The sequence below is a fragment of the Megascapheus bottae genome, chromosome 4 (genome assembly GCF_031878675.1).
Source record: "Megascapheus bottae isolate mThoBot1 chromosome 4, mThoBot2.hap1, whole genome shotgun sequence".
Lineage (NCBI taxonomy): Eukaryota > Metazoa > Chordata > Mammalia > Rodentia > Geomyidae > Megascapheus > Megascapheus bottae.
In genome coordinates this window covers 72,101,552-72,121,780 of record NC_143512.1, presented here as the reverse complement: position 1 = coordinate 72,121,780, position 20,229 = coordinate 72,101,552, and the positions used below count along the sequence as shown (strand labels likewise).

Genomic DNA, 20,229 nt, shown 5'->3' with positions numbered 1-20,229 from the left:
TTACAATAAATTTAAATTCTCCATTTAATCAAGATTACAAAATATAAATATATTTCTTATGTCCTCCACTTCAGTGGCTTTTCTGGAATGAAAGTCGTGCTTGAGGCAGAACAACAGACTGTCTTACATCTGTGAGTTTTCAAGATCTGACCAATATCAGTGTGTCTTGAGGCTGTCGGACATCTGGTAGATTTCACTTCTGTATCTTGGCATGTAGTTCTTTGCTATATTTGGGGGAAAATAAATGTTTGCAATGTGTGACTAGAATATTTGTGAAAAAGTTATCCTGGGATGGATTCACCCTTTTAAGAAATAATTTTCATTTCTTCTGTCAAGCTGGCAAATATCATTTTAAAAATTATTATTAGAACCTAAATAATGACACAATTCACAAGTGAAAAATGGCGGAACTATGTGCCTTAAGTATAGTGTTTTCTGTAATTGTTGTAATTATTATTTATTATATTATTATTATTAATTTATTTTGGCTCATCATTCTACTGAGGTTAGAACCATGTACCATCTCATCTGGATACCATATTTCTTTTTCATTTTCATTTCTTTAAAATTACTGGAAAACAGTACAAAAGGGAGGATTTGAGATTAATTCCATCCTCACAAATTGTGAGCCTCTACTTTTCCTCTCTTTAGTTTGCCATCTGATTTCCCTTGTAATATAAAATTGCTAGGTTACATACAGCACTGTTTAGAATTTCACCATTTCTTGGAGCTCGGAAGCCCATTCAGCAAGTGATAGATTTCAGAGTGAGAATACCCAAGAGCTCTGACAATACTATGATGTTCAATATGGTGCATAACAAAGTCTAGAATAAGCCCATTATCCAAACTTGCCCAAGTCATGTGCAAGTGATCATGGCAGTTGGTGCAGACAATATAAGGCAATGTAAGCTGCCTTATATGGCAATGTGCCCCTGCATACCCACTTCCATTTGCACTTTCAAAGTATGTCACAGAAATAGTTTATTCCTCCTAATTAATGCTCTCTTGAGCACCAGGCTTACAGAAGCAGAGATATGTCAATTTGTCCACATGTCCTCTTCCTCCCTCCAGCACCATCACTATCTCATCTGGATTAACTCAAAATGCATACCACATTAATGAGATTTTCCAAAATGTACAGTTACTAGCTCTTCACAAATTAAGACAACCTTCTTTATCAAGGAGCAGGACACAGGCTTTTAGAGTTACCTTTGACATAATTGAAACCTTCCCATCGGTGTTTTGTTTTATTACTAGTTCTATGGCTTGTTCTCTAGGCCTGGGCTCTTCAGCTTAAAGCTACTGCCCTACCCCTTAAGCTACAGTGACACTTCCGGTTTTCTAGTGGTTAATTGGAGATAAGAGGCTCATGGACTTTAGTGCCTGAGCTGGATTTGAACTCACATCTCAGACTCCTGAGTAGCTAGGGTTACAGGTGTGAGACCCTGCACTGGGCTTCATGCATTTTTTTTTTAATGCCTGGTTATAAAGACTGAAATGCTTCCTATCATTTTGGTGATAATACAATCAAACTTCTAACACTGGGGCCTAGTGGCAGAGTGCTTACCTAGCATGCACCAAGTCCTGGATTCGAATCCTCAGTACCACCTACAAAGAAGAAATCAGAAGTAGTGCTGTGATTCAAGTTTTAGAGCTCCAGCCATGAGAAAGCCCAAGGACAGTGCTCAGGCTCTGAGTTCAAGCCAGGAACTGGCAAAAAAAAAAATCTAGCACTGTCAGAACCTCTAAGGCCTAGCTGGACTCATTTGCATAATTCCTCCTTCTCACACCTGATGTTTTCCTATATCCCTTTTGGATCCCTTATTGTTTAATTATGCTCCACTTCCCAATTACAATTAGAGCTCCTCCTCAAAAACCTTCAGATTCTCCCTAGAAATATATGTCAAAAATCACAACTATACTCACTTTTCCTCTCTAACACAGATACAGTTTCTTTCTAAGCTGCTTGAACAATCTCTTTTCTAGTCTTTTCCCCAGAAAAGTGTGATTTTTCTACGGAAGCCATCACTACCACAGACTGTTGGAGCAACTCAAGTTGATTCTCAACTCCTCTGAGACATCTTGGAGTTCCTTCGATTTAAAATGTACAATCAAAGTTAAAACACAAAAATAATCTCCAAAGTAACAACCATCCCATTAAAAGATGGACCAAATACTTAAAGAGAGTCTTCTCTGAAGAAGAAACAAAAATGGCCTATAGACACATGAAGAAATGCTCAACATCTCTGGTCATAAAAGAAATGCAAATCAAAACAACTCTAAGATTCCACCTCACTCCAGTTAGAATGGCCAGGATCAAGTAATCTAATCACAACAGATGCTGGAGGGGATGTGGCCAGGAGGGATCACTACTACACTGTTGGTGGGAGTGCAAACTCGTTCAGCCACTATGGAAAGCAGTATGGCAGTTCCTCAAAAGACTCAACATAGAGCTCCCCTATGACCCAGCACTACTTGGCATTTACCCAACCATCCAGAAACAAAGACATACTAAATCCACCAGCACAACAATGTTCATTGCACCACTATTTACCATAGCAAAGATATGGAACCAACCTAGATGTCCCTCAGTTGATGAGTGGATCAACAAGTTGTGGTATTTATACACAATGGAATTCTATGCTGCTGTCAGAAAGAATGACATTGCCCCATTTGTTAGGAAATGGAAAGACTTAGAAAAAATCATATTAAGTGAAGTAAGCCAGACTCAAAGGAACTTAGGCTCAATGGTTTCCCTCATTTGTCATAATCAGTAGAAACCTTGGGCTCTCCTAGTAGAGATTTGCAATAGAGCAAACCCTTGATACATAAGGCCATATAGTATGACGCTAAATGAAAGGATCTCTAGGATATAGAAACATAAGCCATATAATGAATGATTGTTGTTCTTAAGGTATTATGTTATCTCTCATCTCTTTTGCTGTCCCTTGGTTATCCCATATTGTTACAGTATTTCACTTTGTTATCTGATATATTGGATATATTTGTATTTGGTTATTTGAAATTGGATAGGGAACAGGGAAAACAAGATAAGGGGTGGGGGTGGGGGGGAGGGAAATGGTGACCAAGACATGTGAAATGGTATCAATGTATGGGAATTAATCCACCATCTATCTGGCAAATATCATGTAACCCTTCTATTAATTACAATAAAAAATACTATGCAGGAAAAAATAAAATAAAAAAAAATAACATGAATGTGAGTCAAAGTTTTACACCCAATTAAAATTCTCATATATTACCCCTGTATTGTCCTGTGTGGCTGTGTTATATACACAGATAAATAATGGATCACAAGCTAATTTGGTATTATATCTGAAAAACAATACAGATGAATTTTTCTGAAGCCCTTAGTTAACTTTTTTGATCAACACATTTACTTTTATAATTGACTCATTAGCAATGATGAGAATACATGCCCTCCTGTTCCCTATTAGAGAGCTGTTGAGTTATGGGTACTATGTGTAGCTAAAATTTTAAAATTGGGTTGATATGAGCTGTATTAACTAGTTACAATTTCATGACTAAGGTCCTATCTCATTCCAGCCCCAAAGGTTATACCGAATCAAACACACAACATCAGATGTGTTATTACATTTCAATCAATTTTTTTTTTGTAATTTAGAAACACAACAAATCAGAGAAAATCTGGATAAGTGGGACCGCATTAAACTGCACAGTTTCTGTGTGGCAAAGGACATAGCTAGCAAATTAACTAGAAAGCCTACAGAGTGGGAGAATATCTTCACTAACTATACAATAGACAAAAGCCTCATATCCATGTCCATAGCTAAAATTTGAATCACTCCAAAACTAATCTCCAAAGAAACAACCATCCCATTAAAAGATGGGCCAAAGACTTAAAGAAAGTCTTCCCCGAAGAAGAAATAAGAATGTCCTATAAACACATGAAAAATTGCTCGACATCGCTGGCCATAAAAGAAATGCAAATCAAAACTACTCTAAGATTCCACCTCACTCCAGTTAGAATGGCCAGGATCAAGTAATCTAATCACAACAGATGCTGGAGGGGATGTGGCCAGGAGGGATCACTACTACACTGTTGGTGGGAGTGTAACGCGTTCATCCACTGTAGAAAGCAGTATGGCAGTGCCTCAAAAGACTAAACATAGAGCTCTCCAATGACCCAGCAATTGTACTCCTTGGGATTTAGCCAACTGTCCAGAAACAAGGACATACTAAATCCACTAGCACAACAATGTTCATTGCAGCACTATTTACCATAGCAAAAATATGGAACCAACCCAGATGCCCCTCAGTTGATGAGTGGATCAACAAAACATGGTATTTATACACAATGGAATTCTATGCTGCTGTCAGAAAGAATGACATTGTCCCATTTGTAAGGAAATGGAAAGGCTTAGAAAAAAAAACATATTAAGTGAAGTAAGCCAGATCCAAAGGAGCATAGGCTCAATGGTTTCCCTCATTTGTCATAATCAGTAGAAACCTTGGGCTCTCCTAGCAGAGATTTACAATAGACCAAAACCTAGACGCATTAGGCCATATAGTATGACACTAAATGAAAGGACCTCCAGGTTATGGAAACAAAAGCCATATAATGAGTGATTGTTGTTGTTAATGTACTATGTTATCTCTCATCTCTTTTGCCGTCCCTTGGTTATCTCATATGGTTACAGTATTTTATCTTGTTATCTGATATATTGTATATATGCTTAATTGGTGTTTGAAATCAGATAGGGAAGGGAGAAAACAAGTTGAGGGGTGGGGGTGGAGGGAGGGAATGGGGACCAAGACATGAGAAAGGGTATCAATGTTTGTGAAGTAATGTACCTTCTATCTGGTGAATACAATATAACCCTTCTATAATTACAATAAAAATATATGAAGAAATCTCCAATGACTATAATTAATAGAGCTATAAAAAGTTATATGTAAGAATTCATAGAATAATTGAAAATAATGATAATTGTCCTCATGTTTCAACTTGTATAGGTAATGTGCATTCAAAACCTGGTAGAATGAAAATTACACATCATTGTGAAAATTCTTTTTTTTTTATTCCCAATCCTGGGTCTTGAGCACAGGGCCTGAGCACTGTTCTTGTGCTTTCTCAAGGCTAGAGCTCTACCACTTGAGCCTCAGCACCACTTCTGGCTTTTTCCTATTTATGTGGTACCAAGGAATCGAATCCGGGCTTTCATACATGCTAGGCAAGCACTCAACCACTAGGCCAAACTCCTGGCCCAATGTTATTTTTTTTTTTTTAATGATTTATATGGACTTAAGTCATGCACGGTGGCTCACACCTCTAATCCTAGCTACTCAGTAAGCTGAGATCTGAGGATCAAGGTTCAAAGCCAGCTCGAGCACAAAAGGATCTGAGACTTCTATTTCCAGTAAACCTCTAGAAAAGGGGAAGTGGGCTTGGCTCAAGGGTACAACGGTAGCCTTGAGACGAAGTGCTCTTGGACCATTCCTAGGCTGGACAGCGCCCAGGCCGAGTTCAAGCCCCATTACCCACACACACAAAAAAAATTATTTATATGGACATAATAGATTTTTCCATGCAGCCAGTCACTCTCAGTGATGTGGGTAAGGATTGCTCAAATAATACAGGGTAATAAGGGGGAAAGACTGAGAGCCTGAGGAAATGTTCATTTTAGCGGTAGCTTGCCTTCAGATTTATGCTTCACCTATTATATTCTGAGCCTCTGGGTGAACTGCTGCACAGAAATCAAATGTTCTAGTTAATTAAAGCACGGTTTTCTCTTTTGGTATATAAATATATGGCCTTATTGTTTTGAAAGCTGACTAATGCTGCAAACTCAGAGTTTTAACACATTCTATATGAGGACTAATAAAACATAATGTACTAATAAAAATATTGTATTCTGCAATAGAAATAACAGCAATTGTAAAGTAAAACACAAGAATGTGAAAGGAAGGAAATTGACAAGCAATTGATTAACTATAATTAAAAGACAAGAGTTTGAGCAAACTGATTAGCAGGTAAGATTAAAAAGCATTTTCTTTTTGCAAATATGAACTATTCCAATGGCATTTAATTTGTTAAAAGGAGTCTGAGTAGCTCATTGAAAATTCTGACAAAACTGGAAAATTAGCAAAAATTCAAAATTGTCCTCCTAACATTTTTCCGGAATGGTGAGGAAGTATAGTTAAGGAAAACACACACACACACACAAACACACACACACACACACACACACACACACACACACACACACACACCACATTTAACCATATGCTAGAATTGCTCCATTGCCAAAAGATATTTACTGGTTCAACACTTGAAATAATGCTTATTTACATTTGGACCAAAAAATACAAAAACTTTCGCAGAGAAAACAGAGATGAATTGTTTTGAATCCTTCCTTCCTTCCTTCCTTCCTTGATTGCTTGCTTCCTTCCTTCCTTTCTCTTTTTCTCCCTGCCTGTCCTTTGTGGGGCAAGAAATCAGGACCTGGACTCTACGTCTGAGCTTTTGTGGACATGTTAGCAATCTACCACTATAAGCCACAGTGCTACTGCTATATAGAGATCGAGTCTGGCCTGTGCCATCTTGTCCACATGGCACATGGGTCTGCCATCTAACTTCATGGTCGAGGAAGGAGAAGCCACTGCCTGCCACGTGATGGGTATGCCTGAATCCCTGGAGGTAGAGGAGAGCACTTGGCCTATATGTTACTAAACCTTTCAGTTCAGTGCCTGGGACTGGTTGTTTCCTGTGACCCTGACCCCTGCCCTGCTCCTGTTTAGACTGGGGCCAGCACGGGCACCATAATGCCATGCCACATATATCCCTGTTCCTGTCTCAGGGCTCCTGGCGCTTTTCAGGTTGCCATGGCATCCCAACTCAGTTCTCCATTGGAGCTGAATTGCTTTTCCGGTACTGTTTTTGTTCTCTCTTTCCTCTCTGGCCTGTTTCCTAACGGTGTTAAGTGTGTTTGCTGGCTGCAGGCCTTTGTAACAATTGGCTGCTCACGGACTGCTTGTTCTCCAGTAAAGACTCCCAAAATTGGACTTCTCAAAATGTGGCTTCTCTATTTTCTCACCACATAACACCACTTTCATTATTATTTTTTTTTTCTTGTAGTTCACCAGAGATAAGAATCTCACAGACATTTCTGCTGGAGCTGCCTTCAAGCCTCAATCCTCAGATCTCAGTTTCTTGAGTAGTTAGGATTACAGACATGAGCCACCTGTAAGTACCTTTGAATTTTTTCTTTAACCTCGTTATAACATATTCATTTTTATGTTTAATACAGTTAAGTTTGGAGGAGCAAACTAACGTGTCTCCACCACATCTTGCAGAAGATTGCATTACTTGGTTTTACTATGGCATAAAGTTTCAAGCACAGGTTGAATTATGGAACTTTTAACTAAATTTGAGTAGGATGAAATAATTTGAGTTCATGATAAAAAGATTATATCTCATCCAAGGCAGAATAAATATCATGAGACAAACAGACAACAAAAACTACTATGGATATAGAGAGAAAATAAAACAACAACTTAAATGGTAATCACAAAAAGGTAATTTAGGCAAGGCTCAGTGGCTCACGCCTGTAATCCTAGCTACTCACGAAGCTGAGATCTGAGGATCAAGGCTCAAAGCCAGCCTGGGCACAAAAGGACCCGAGACTCTAATCTTCAGGAAGTGAGGCTTGGCTCAAGGGTAGCCTTGAGCTTAAGAGCTCAGGGACAGCGCCTAGGCTGAGTTCAAGTCCCATGACCCACATTTTTTTTTTTTTAAAGGAAATTTAGGGTAAGAGTTTTTTGAGAAACTAAAAGTAGAGCTGTAATTTGATATAACTCATAAGAATCAAAGTCAATATATAATAGAAATACCTATAGGACCTCCATGATTTTGTGCCCTCATTCAAAATAGCTTTCCAAAGATCCTGCCAATGAACAACAAAACTCCATAAATGAATTTCTCTCTCTCTCTCTCTCTCTCTCTCTCTCTCTCTCTCTCTCTCTCTCTCTCTCTCTCTCTCTCTCTCTCTCTCTCTCTCTGTATGTGTATTGATTCTTTCAGAACATTTATATGAGTTTTACATACTCTCAGGCAGAAGAGTGCTACATTTATCTCATTTTTAGGGAAACAGACTCTACTGAAAAAGTTTCTTGTTCAACTTCACATGCATAATCTATAATATTTTTTCAAAAAAATTAGTTAATTAAGAAAAGGAAGAATAGTCATGATAAGCTAAAGAAAGCCAAGACGGGTAAGTAGGGGTAAATGTCAGCTCAGTACATTTTATGTATATATGAGTATTTAAAAATGAAAACATTAACTTTTCAAATTAATAAATGTTAATGAATCAAATTGAGAAAATAACCCAAACTGTACAATACTCACTGTGTTCTTTACTTCCTGACAATAGCAGTTAAGAAATACCAAATTTTATTTAATTTTATTTAACATTGAAGTCTTGTATATACATACTTTTTAATATTTTGTTGGAAGAACTGAAGAAGTTTGCATAAAAACTTCAGCTTTTAGTGAAGTATACAAGTTCTCTCAAAGTACCAACTTTTCTCAGGGGATATTCTTCTTGCTGGAGAAGGTGAATGGCATAAAAAAAATCCATGGTTATTCAGATTTATTTCACTGGCAGAACATTCTCCAGATTTCATGAACTGAGATTGTCACTTCAAAGATGGCAACTTGCATATTTGATGTCAAGGATGAAATTCAAGTTGTTATGGAAAAATTAAACTTGGAAAACTTGTCTCTGTCACTTTGGATGTGGCAGCTCTCTGACTCGGGCTTCTCTGAGTAAATCACTGGGGAAGTCAAAACTGTGATTTTTGTTACCCATAAGAATTGCCTCATACTATATGACCTTATGTATCTAGATTTTGCACTATTGTAATCCTCTGCTAGGAGAGTCATAGTTGTGTATGAATTATTACAAATGAGGGAAACCATTAAGCCTCTGTTTCTTTGGGTCTGGCTTACTCCAGGATATGGAAACAAGAATTTCATCTTGTGTGATTGTTGTTCTTAATGTACTGTTATTTTTCTTCTCGTTAGTTGCCCTTTGATTAATCTTATATTGTTATAGTATCTGACTTTGTTACCTGGCATATTGTATATACATTTATTTATTTATTTAAAATAGGAAGGGGAAGGGATGATTGGGAGGAGATGGGGGGAGAGAAATAGGGACGGACAAAAACATGAGAAGGGGTATCAATGTGTGAGAAGTAATGCACGTCCTATCTGGCAAATGTAACAATAAAAAAGAAAATTGCCTCATCTTAAAAAAACTACAAGAAAGTAAATTATAGCTTAATATTTGGAACACTATGTAATATTGCAAAGTCATGCAAACATAAAAGATCCTCGTAAAGTATATAATGGATCATTAATATAACTCACTAATGAATATTGTGTTTTAGATCATATCTACAATGAATTTTCAATAAAGTGTCTCTTGCCAATTATCAGTTTAATATCATCTGCATATCTATGCAGATATCCATATTTTATATAATATGCATTACAGATACATTATATATGGAATATTAAATATATATTTATCACTTGAGATATATTATACTATATATAACAATTGTATAAATTTTATATAATACATATATGCAAAGAATATATATACAATATATAGCATATATAGTATATATTATACAAAATATAAATAATTATAAAACATGATATATGCACAAAACACATACAATATGTATATATCTTGTTTTCTTTGTTTTCATATATTTTATTGTAATGAATAGAAGGGTTACATGATATTTGCCAGATGGAAGGTGCATTAATTCACATACATTGATACCCTTGCACATGTCTTGGTCCCCATTTCCCTCCCTCCCACCCCTACCCCTCATCTTGTTTTCCCCCCTTTACTATCCAATTTCAAATAATCAAATACAAATATATCCAATATATCAGATAACAAAGTGAAATACTGTAACAATATGGGATAACCAAGGGACAGCAAAAGAGATGAGAAATAACATAGTACCTTAAGGACAATAGTCATTCACTATATGGCTTATGATTCTATATCCTAGAGATCCTTTCATTTAGCGTCATACTATATGGCCTGTGTATCAAGGTTTTACTATATTGCAAATCTCTGCTAGGAGAGCCCAAGGTTTCTACTGATTATGACAAATGAGGGAAACCATTGAGCCTAAGTTCCTTTGAGTCTGGCTTACTTCACTTAATATGATTTTTTCTAAGTCTTTCCATTTCCTAACAAATGGGGCAATGTCATTCTTTCTGACAGCAGCATAGAATTCCTTTGTGTACAAATACCACATCTTATTGATCCATTCATCAACTGAGGGTTGGTTCCGTATCTTTGCTATGGTAAATAGTGGTGCAATGAACATTGTTGTGCTGGTGGATTTAGTATGTCTTTGTTTCTGGATGGTTGGGTAAATGCCAAGTAGTGGAATTGCTGGGTCATAGGGGAGCTCTATATTTAGTCTTTTGAGGAACTGCCTATATCTTCTTTTCAAGCTATATCTCAATGGAATCTATTTTGTTCATCTACTCCAAATAAAATTCATATTAAAACACCTTAAATGTAGAAACAAATATAGACACACAAACACCTACTATTAAACTAGTTATTAAACAGATATGCTAACAAATGAAAGTCACATTTCTCATTAACTGTTTTCAGTTTTAAAATGTCACCTTTCTGGAAATCTGTTGTTGATGCTAACATGAAAGATAATTATCTTGCATTGTTATCACATCGTAGAAGCGGTGCATTTCTTTCGGAAACATGCTATGGTCATCATGAAGACTCCATTGTCTACTTTTATAATTATTCTTCACAGTGACAATCTGAAATCCAATAAGGAATGAATGTTTAATATTCATATTGAAGAACTTACAGGATAGGTGTTACTATTTTGGAAGGAAGCAATAGAAAGAAAAGAATAGCAGTTATGGAGCAAGTCCAAAATGTTAATATATCTTGACATATATTGTTGAGCTCAGTACTGTCTTACAGGAAAATTGGCATTGAGGCTCTACTTTAGTATGCCCCTATATCCCTCAGCTCTGCTGGTCAGCTGTTGGACCCTTAAGTCTCTAGGTCAGCACAACTTTCATTCTTCATACTATAACTTATATTTCTTTGTACTTACAAATTGATATTTTGAAGACTACATATTCCCCTGGAGACGTGTTGATTAAAGGCCACCCCAGAAGATAGAAGGATTTAGCAAAATGTCAGATATGTGAGCAAGAAGTAAATATAAAAAGTAAATAAATAAAATGAAAATAAATTAGAAAAATCCATTTTTGAACCAGGTAACTTAAAATGATGGGTGGGTTTGGAAGAAATGGAAGAGCTAAAAATGATCAAGATTCATATCATAAACTGATATTTAACTGAAAGCCCTTTGCATACAACTTAAAGGTAACATATTTTCTTTGTAAAAGAAAGGATAATATTTACTATTAATTTTACCTAAATGTTTATTTGTTAATGAACATACATTTCCCCCTTATTAGACCACATTAAATATAATACTTCTTATCCCTATCTTTCATGCACTTTGAAAACCATGTGTGTTTTTCCTTAGAAAAATAAAAGTGTTTGTACTCAGAAAAAGTTGTCTGGATCCATAAGATAAGACTATTTGCATAGGAATAGACAAGGCAAATCATATTAATTAGAGGCACAGTGATGAGTGAATCCTCCATCAATATGATATTCTAAAAATAAATTTCTAAGAATAGTCTCTCAACATCTTAAAAGAATACATAAAACTAATTTCTTCCAGTTTTCTTGTAACAAAATAAAACTTTCCCACGGTTTTTCAGATACCACAGATGATTAACACTTTTGGGGATTGCATAACCTTCACCTCTGAGATCAGGCAGCCATTGTTGAAAGCTAAGAAAAACTCTAGCAAGTCAATCTCCACAGAAACCTACTTGTCCATTCATCTGCCAAGCTTCTTTTTCTGATATGAGTCATGCCATGAAGGATATTTCTGCCACTCCATCTATTTTGCGGGCTAATTACTATGCAAGTCAGCTTCCAGTGAATTCTAAGACTTGAGAAAAAATCCTAGAAGGTCATATTGCCTGTGCAAATCTGACTTCAGTATACCATGGCAGACTAATGCTCATGGTCTCAGAGAAGAAGAAGGTCACCAGGGACAGACTTCCCCAAAATGTTATCTGTAAATAGCTCATGGGATAAGAAGAGAGGAAGTGGATTGCTTAGATGAAAGTTATTGTTAAAGTCATGAGGCCCAGTTTTGTGCTTTGGGCTCTGAACTGAGAGTTTCCATGGTGAAACCTCTGGGGAATGCAATTTTCTTCGGATTCCCCTGAAGGTTATATCTGGCAGTAACTTTAAATTTTCAGACACTTTTATGTATGAAGCTAGAGTCCAGCTAATTTTTACTGCATGAATAAAATATTTCAAATCTCAACTTTTGTGAATTATCAAAATCAATCTTAGAAATGGTTTTCCATTACTTAGGGGTAGCATAAAGTTTAATTTTATGCTGTTTAATATGTTTAATAACTGCAGAGAAGTGAGAGACATAGTCAAGGAAAAGATATTAAAAATTTACAGCAGAAGAAATTCATTGGCTTTCTGTAAAGAGTCATTCTATGCCTTAATGTGGCAATGAGTACTTTCCTGGTGTACTTTTTCTAATGGATGAAAGATCACGTTTGAAAAAGTTAGACACAAAATTCTTTATTTCTATTATGCGACTTTATATCTATAAATGGAATGGATTTCATTTTAAGTTATATATGAATTATATATAACTAAATATATACTTTTGTCCTTTCCAGTAAAATACATTTACAAAACACATTAGCCAGGTGCTAGTGACTCATACTTGTAATTCCTTATGTCCAGGAGACTAAGATCTGAGGATCATGATTTGAAGCCAGCCCAAGGAAGAAAATCTGTGAGACTCTTATTTCCAATTAGGTGTGTCTCAAGTGGTGAAAGCTAGTTGAATAAAAAGTTAAGGAATGGTATATATACCCTGAACAAGCATCAGCATCTACACCAAAAATTTAAATAAGTGAATGAATACAGTAATGAAAGCATTTCCTTTCTCATTGGCAAGCCTGTCTCCCATAACCTTACTATTGAGATATTTTCTCCTTTTTAAACTATTATTTACCACAATTTTTACTACTATATAATATATGGCTATTGTATCATCAAGGTTGATTATGCCGAAGTTCTGTTAAGATGAATTTATTTGCTAATTATCTATCAGCTAGACATTCATTATTTTTTCCTATGTCTTTGGTGGTTAATAAGACCATTTTCATACAATTCTTGCAAATAATATCAAAAGAACTGGTTATGAATTATCCATTTCTTGATGTTCTTCTTTTGCCATTGGTCGGGGGACAACATTTTGAAAGTACAACCAGAAGTTGAAAACTGCTGGGTGTCTCTCAGTATGTGGAGAACATATAATTCCTAGTGTTGCTTGACTAACAAAAAGTTCTGTGTAAGAAGAATTAAATCTATGTTTTGTTAAGTGAGGGAATTGATGAGTGTTCAGTTACATGAGAGATATGTTTTTATCATTTTTAAATTTTTAAATAAATGAGTTTTATTGTCAGTTTAGGAGTTAAAGAATAAGTAAAATTCTCCATTCATCTTTCCCTAATCATAATGTAACTGTGTCATAATTATCAAAATTTATATGTAGATAATAGAAAATACATGACAGAAAAATGGATTAAAACTTTTAGTTAAATATATAGATACTTGATTGTTTAATACATTGTAAGTATGTGATTTATACATATATACATATACATAATTGCAAACATATATAGATAGGCAGATAGATTTTACCCCTAATTGCTGACTCTACAGAATTTTTTAGCAACGAAGGTAAACAGTGGTTGAAATCTTCCCAGCATGAAACTTTCTAATTCACTTATTCAAAAGTGAATTGAAACATTCTCCCAGCATGAATATGCAAGCACACTGCATTGTACGAATATAATATATATTTGAGATTATAGTTAGAATTTGTTTGTTATAGATTCACTGAAAATATAATTTAAAAACTAAAATATGAGCATAAAATATCTGTTGCTTCACAATGACTCTTCCAATGGGAAAATGGAGAATTTCAGTGATAGTGAAATTGAATTATTCAATATCTTATGCCTACATGCTTAAGATCATATTATGTGGGAAATGGTAGTATTAGTTGTATTCTTATTTCCATAAAATAGCAATGACCATTTGAGAGACACAATAAAAGCTGATGTGTCTCCATATTGTGTGCCCTACATTAACGTTCTTCCCTGAGGCCTAATAGACTTGCTAAACCACACGTTGTTACCCAATTTTTGTGCCAAAGCATTCACAAGGCTTCTATGGGTAATGATGCTTTGCCAGAATATTAGTCTCTTAGCTCAATATTACCCTTTTCTCAGCAATACTTTTTATTTTCTTTCTTTTTTTTTTTTTTTTTTGGCTTGAGCTCAGGGCCTGAGCACTGTCCTTGGGTCTTCCTCAAGGCAAGTGTTCTACCCTGAACCACCGCACCACTTCTGGCTTTTTCTATGTATGTGGTACTGAGGAATCGAACCTGGGTCTTCGTGCATGCTAGGCACTCTACCACTGGGCCAAACTCCCGGCCCAATTTTCTTGAATTTTTTAAAAAGTGGAAGATAATCTTAGAAAACACCAAGAGATGTTGAGTTTTGGTTCTTCATAGACATTTATCAGACGGTTTCAAAATGCGTTCAGAGAACTTTCATTCAATGCAAAATGTTATGTGATACATCACTAATAAGATATTAGTACAACTTAAAAAAAAAAAAAAAAAAACTATTTTTAGGCACTAACACTTGGCCTGATGGTAGAGTAATTGTCCAGCATTCATGAAGACCAAGGTTCCGATTCCTTGATACCACATACATAGAAAAAGCCAGAAGTGGTGTTGTAGCTCAAGGAGTAGAACTTTATCCTTGAGAAAACCCAAAGACAGTGCTTAGATTCTGTGTTCAACCCCTGGGATGGACAAAAAAGAAAAACAGAAAAACTTTTTTTTTTATTTTCTTTAAGTAGTTGCACAAAGGTGTTGCCACTCAAAAAAACATATTGATTAATACCACCTCTCTCAACATTCTCACCAATGCCTCCCTTCCCTTACTTAATTTTTGATTGTGTATTCCATTTGGGGGGGCATTAAATTAGTTTACATTATAATACATCTTGATCTGTGTCACTTCAATATCTTCAAACCCCCCTGGAGCAATTTCTTCTCTCATATTTCTCAACTGTGTAGTAGGTCAGTGAATTCTTGACCTTCTTCTCATTCCTTCCCCATTCATCTTTAGTATTTTTTATATCAGGTTATCCATCTTTTAGTTACTTCCGACAGATCTGAAACAAGCACTGTGAGTAACAACAAACCCCAGAAACACTGTATAAAACAATTTCAGTGATCCTAGCTATAGAAGCCCCATCAGGAGAGAACTCCACCCTTACATTGGTGTTTAAGTCACTTAAGTATGACAATTCTCAGGTAAAAAGCAATAGGAAACGTATATGTAGAAAATGGTCATGAATCTTGAAGATTAATAGTGCACTGTCACCTATAAATATGTTCACATACAGAAAAAAACCTGCATTTTAATTTATTTGTGGAGAGGCAATTTAAATTGGTGGAAGGCTAACCATTTTTATTTTTCTTTCTAAAACAAGCAAATGTTTGTGGCCAAAGGACTGAAGAAGAAATTGTTCAACAATTGTTATATAGGATTAGTGATATAATTGGATGGAGACCTTAACTTAAAAAAAAATGATGCTAACCAATCTTTTCAGACTACAGGAAATGTGATTTCATAAAACAAACAAAAAACCCTATATAAAGAGATTATGGATAACAAAGAGAATTGTCTGTGGAAATTGTGATCTTGATCTTCATAGAGTCTTAGAAACTCCTTTAATTTAATTGTTCACTCTTTTATTTGGAAGCAAGAGGTAACAGAAATCATTTTCAAAAACCTTACTTATTGTTATTAAGATAGCCACAAACCACCAACTCCCATAATGATGCATACTATATTTACTATTATGTAATATGGTTTATTATTATTTATTATTTTCCTGGTACATTTTCAAACCTGAATTCTCTCTGTTTGCCAATTTAAGCAAGGAATAGGAAAAATTTACACTGTAAATGTAGAATTTTGCATTGTGCAAAAGGCAGATACCAGGAAATTACAGCAGAAAGTTAATGTGTGTCTTTATGTTCAAAGAAGCAAGTAGAATATTAGTGAAATTAATCATTCATATTAAAATATAAACTACATTTTAATATGGAAGAAAACCTTAAGATTATAGCAAAAGACAAATAACTAAAAAAATGAACAAATATATTAAAGAAATTCATAGAATAACTGGTAAATTTATAGATGATTTAAGTTCTGGCTTCTGTACTTTGGTAACCAAACTGAAATGAACCAAACCTTTTATGCAGTGAAATTACTTGAGCCTAGTGATTCTATATGTGCTAATTCTACAGAATAATATACATGTTAAAATATTTTATAAAGCCTACATATTGTAAATTAACAGATGGATACAATATCTTAGCTAGACATAATGACCTAATGTCATGTGAAATGATCACATTCATGTACATTAGAGGCATCAGAAATAGGTGTGATGTGGAAAAAAATTCAGAATATTGGCTGCATTTGATGTTTCTCACCAAAGCAGCAGATCACAATCTGGAGAAAAACACTAAAGAGTAAAGAGCTGGGAGCATGGATTAAATTTTATTTCCTGGCAATAGTTAGAGCCTGAGGTTAAACTACAGCATTATGAAGAAGGTCAAAATTTGAAATTACATTTGGATATTAAACTAATTATAATAACATATGATTATAATTATATTTGAGATTCATTTTAAGGTATATCTAATATTTTTAGTATGGGGAAACATTCAACTACTTTATAGAGACTTTTATAAATGCATATCAATTATTTTGCTTATTTATAGAATATTATAATAATAAAATTATAAGTAGTAGATGACTAATATGTAAAATTTTATTACTATTGATGTACATCTCATGTATAATCAAAAATGAAAATGTAAATAAAGCATTATTACTTTTTGAAATTTTAGGAATAAATCAACAATGACGTCAAAGGACAATGAGGAGTAAATATTTTTCAAGTAAAATATAAATAAATTGAATTATCTGAGAAGAACATTTAATTTATATTTATGATTTTTGGTTAAAAATTTCTGAAACACAGAGAATTAGATATTATCATGTAAACATTTGACTAAACTTTCTCTCAAGTACTTCAAAAGTAGAAATTTAGAAAAATACTTATAGATAGAGAAGACAATCTCTAAGCAAACATAGATAGACAATATATAATTTAAAGAAATAAAAAAAGAAATAAGTTTAAAAAAATCAGAAGCAACTAAATAGCTAATTTCTCATTGTAAAGTAATCATTGGAGATATCAATGGAATTATTTTGAATAATATAAATTAAATATTAAAGAGACAAAAATATAAACTAAAGAATAAAACTGAAAGAAGTTTCTTTTTAAATCAGATGCAAGTGAATATCTAAAGCGATGTAAAACAACCTTTAGAAATATAAGTGAGATTGTTTTGATCATTTTTAAGTAAAGAGAGCAGTAATGGTCAGTAATCAGTAATAGCTATATAAGGATGATCACATTTTCTATAAAAACTAATATACCCCACCTCAGCATGGCTTCAGCAAGGACAGCTTTTGAATGTGAAGGAAATGTATTTAATTTGTTCTCCTATTTTCTGCACAATTTGCAAAAAAAGGCTAACTAAGGAAATATATAGAAAAGGAGAAGGAATAGGACCTTTGCTTCTCACTTGGTAGACTTGCAATCGTTAATTGCTAATATCCTGAAATAATTCTTAGTTTTTCTTTTTAAGATCCACAATTGAGTTTATATAATGCTATTATTCATAAGTGAAAGTGTCTTTACCACTTTTTTCTGTAGCTTGAAAACCAGATTCATCAAAGTATTTGCAGTGATTTATGACTTCTGAGCCATCCCATGTCCTTACTACTTACTAAATTTATAAATTTTTAATTTGAACCATGAGGCAGACTTAAGAAAGCTCAGGTTTATATCGGATAGATAACATTACTATTGGAGTATATGCTAATATTATATGACTATAATAGACTTCTAAACAGTGGGATATTACTTGTCATTAAATATTTGTTTCCCTGAAAATAGAGGTACACATTTGGATATACATAAGTAAAGCATAAAGACAAGAACCTGAACACAGTATGTAGACTGGATAAAACAAGCAGGGTGAGGAAGGCCGGGAATTTGACTTAGTGGTAGATTGCACACATAGCATGCACAAATACCAAGGTTCAATTCATCCATACCAGCTACACAGAAAAAGCCAGATGTGTTGCTGTGGTTCCAGTAGTAGGTCTTTTGCTTGAGAAGGCCCAAGGAAAGTGCTCATGCCATGAATTCAAGCCCCAGGACTGGCAAAAAAGAGAGAGGGGACAAAAACCTATTTGATTGTTGAGTATACTGTTCTGTTGTTATTATAGCACAGTCTGGGTCATAGAGGAAGATAGACAAACACCTTTAGGGACTTGTAGAGATGAAGCTGGATAAAGCGTGGGGTAATGAATTATCTATGTATCAGCCACCCTCCTTTCCAGATTGAGAAAGATTTCCTGTAGGGACTATGTCTCCCTCAGTGTTTGAATACTGGAAAAATTTTAGGGCCTACAGCAGGAAAATGGCATATATGTACACCACAGGGAGGAAATCTAAACAAATAATAAGTGTAATCTAGTGTATATATCTGCTTCTACAATCACATTTCTGTTTGTTATGCTTGTGTGCAAGGCCGTCGGGATTATTTAGAGAGCTCAATGCTAATGGACAAAAGTTCAGATACCTAACGTGTGCTGTTAACCTGGATGAGTTGAAAAATAAAACAATTTAAATCAGCTTCGTGAAAGGAATTTGGCTGTTTTGTGAAAGTTAATTTGTTGAAAGTCAGTCTCCTAACGACATTAGAATCTGCTTGCCGGCATTGAACATTTAAATTTTCTTATAATAAAGCTTGACACATGGTATGAACATCAGTAGCTGGGCACAAGTTTTTAAATGAAAGAAAGAGAATAAAAATTAAAGGGAAACCAAATAGCCAAAGAAATTTATCATGGAGAAGGAGATTTACAAGACATGAGTAATTGGAAATTAGGTGAGCTTTACAGCACATAAGTAATTGGGAAGTTATCTGTGCAATAATGTTTATAGTGGTCTATCACACCAGTTTATTATTATCTAATGTAATGTTTTAGAATAGTAAAGGTTTGAAATATTAATTAAAGGAAGAAATCATTACTGCCCCCGAAAGTCAAGCCAGTAAAATTAACTCGGCTTTTCACTTAGATGTAGAAACAGTATTCTCACAGATGAACATGCATTGTATCCCTGCACTCCTTTGTTAAATGACATCTTCCTTATGGACATACTTAAAGGTAATAATATTATAAACATATTTCAATAATGTTCCAGGTGAGTATTAAATGAATCATATTTAAGAAATAAATGTTTAACTACTGAGAGCAAAATTTAGTAATAAAAATGGTTGAACATTCTTATGACCAGAAGCGTTTCATTTGTTTTTTTTTAAATTTAATATTTACCTTTTTCTACTCAGAATTCTTTGTTGTAGAGTTTTTGAGATTTTCTTTTTCTGACATTGGTGCTGACAATTAAGTAAAAGTTTGCAGCTTACATCTTTTCAGACCAAATTGGAATGACTATATTTATTTATTTATTTATTTATTCATTGAAAATTGCGCTAACTTTCCAGCTCATATACAACTAAAACTAGTTTTGTAAAATCAAAGTCTATGTCAAGTACCTTGTCATCTCCAAGGGACATTTTCTAAATCCCTTAGAAGTTTAGCTGCTATTAAGTAAAAGCTTACCAAATTCAAGCAAATACATATAAACCTGTGACTTAGGGCAGGTGAAAAACAATAGTGTATAGGGGCCGGGAGTTTGGCCTAGTGGTTAAAGTGCTTGCCTAGCATGCACAAAGACCCGGGTTCGATTCCTTGGTACCACGTATATAGAAAAAGCCAGAAGTGGTGCTGAGGCTCAAGTGTAGAGTCCTAGCCTTGAG

At 34.5% G+C, this 20,229-nt stretch overlaps 1 long non-coding RNA gene across 1 annotated transcript; it reads right to left on the bottom strand.

Annotated features, from left to right (window-relative positions):
• Window positions 1-24: 24 nt before the first annotated feature.
• On the bottom strand, window positions 25-18,548 carry LOC150064636 (uncharacterized). Its single transcript, XR_016535176.1, has 3 exons — window positions 18,458-18,548; window positions 10,712-10,864; window positions 25-224 (listed from the first exon to the last, which is right to left on the bottom strand). It is a non-coding gene; the product is annotated as an uncharacterized LOC150064636 (long non-coding RNA).
• Between the last annotated feature and the right edge of the window lie 1,681 nt (window positions 18,549-20,229).